A 1,587-nucleotide genomic window follows, 5' to 3' on the forward strand; every position below is an offset into this window, starting at 1 on the left:
CGGAATAGAGTTTCAAATATTGGAAAGACGATTCTCATACAATACGGATATGAGAATATCAAAGACCTTAACCGTCGTTTAAAGCATAAATGTAATAAAGTTGACAAAAAATCGTTCCCACAGCATTAACACTCTATAATATCATAGGCGATTACATACAATTGGAATTAATTTGGAACATTCATATATAACGAGGGTAACAATTGACATACATTCTAAATCTTTCAATTCGTCTGTTATCTTTTGTTTTGTAACAAATTTTTTTATTTTCTTCGTAAGATATTACAGACATACATACAAGCATATATTATACATAGTGTTTTAAGAACATCAGCTTTTATATCATATTCAATCTCGTTGTCAGTTTTTGTATAGTGTTGTATAGAATGAAACAGCGTTATTGAAAATATCATTTTTGCTCATTCAACTTAGCATCGTTTTGTGTCCATTTAAGTTTATTTTCCCGAACATTTTCTAATTCATTTTGCAAAGCAAGAAGTTGGTCTGCATTAGTTACAGTTAATTATTTGTGAAGGCTGTCACTTCATTTAATTTAATAAGAATCATGGTCTTTGTTTACTTTAGTTGTATATGATGAGAAAGAAATAGTTTTTCCTCTTCTATCCATGAAAAATGTTTCTAGAAATAACTGGCCATTCATAGCAAACTGTATGTAAGTGTTGTCCATGTTTTCATAATTCTCTATGTTGTATGTTTAAATACAATATTAACGGCCAACGGAAAAACTTTGCGAAACCGAAATTTCGCAAACTTAAGTACCATATTTCTTTTAGATTTGCTTCTTTGAGATAAAGCATGTCATAAATTATATATATTTTTTATATTAAAAAATTGATTATGGTTGCTTACAAAATGTGTTTTTTTTCACTTTGAAATTTATTTGCTAAGTTGGTATGCCTATGGGAATTTTGCAATATTCCATGGAAGTTTTCTTTTTCCATGTGTTTTTTGTCCAGCTTTTTACGGGAAAAATTCCCATTGGATTTTCTGTAAACAAATTATTTCGTTTTCAATGCTTAGTAATCGATTTTAAGCACTGTTCAAGCATTTGTGATAATTCGTTCAATTTTTTTTTTGAGAGATTTTTCATGAAACTTCCCGAAACACTACATTTCATAAAATGATGACTTATTTACTCGATTTAATGCGTTTAATCGTTAAAAAAAATGAGATGCTTTTCCAACCGGGATTATTTCCAATTGTATTTTTTCCCGTGTTGTTTTTTCCCATGGGTTTGTTTCACAATTTTTTAAGTCAGATAAAAATTGCTTAGTAGAACAAGTAGTTATAATAGTAGTATAATAGTAGTTGTAGTAGTAGTAGAAGTAGTAGTTAGTAGTAGTAGAAGTAGTAGTAGTAGTAGTAGTAGTAGTCGTAGTAGTAGTAGTAGTAGTAGTAGTAGTAGTAAGTTAGTAGTAGTAGTAGTAGTAGTAGTAGTAGTAGTAGTAGTTTTAGTAGTAGTAGTAGTAGTCGTAGTAGTAGTAGTAGTAGTCGTAGTAAGTAGGTAGTAGTAGTAGTTAGTAGTAGTAGTAGATTAGTAGTAGTAGTAGTAGTAGTAGTAGTAGT

This window comes from Dreissena polymorpha, chromosome 13, assembly GCF_020536995.1.
Source record: "Dreissena polymorpha isolate Duluth1 chromosome 13, UMN_Dpol_1.0, whole genome shotgun sequence".
Taxonomy (NCBI): Eukaryota; Metazoa; Mollusca; class Bivalvia; order Myida; family Dreissenidae; genus Dreissena; species Dreissena polymorpha.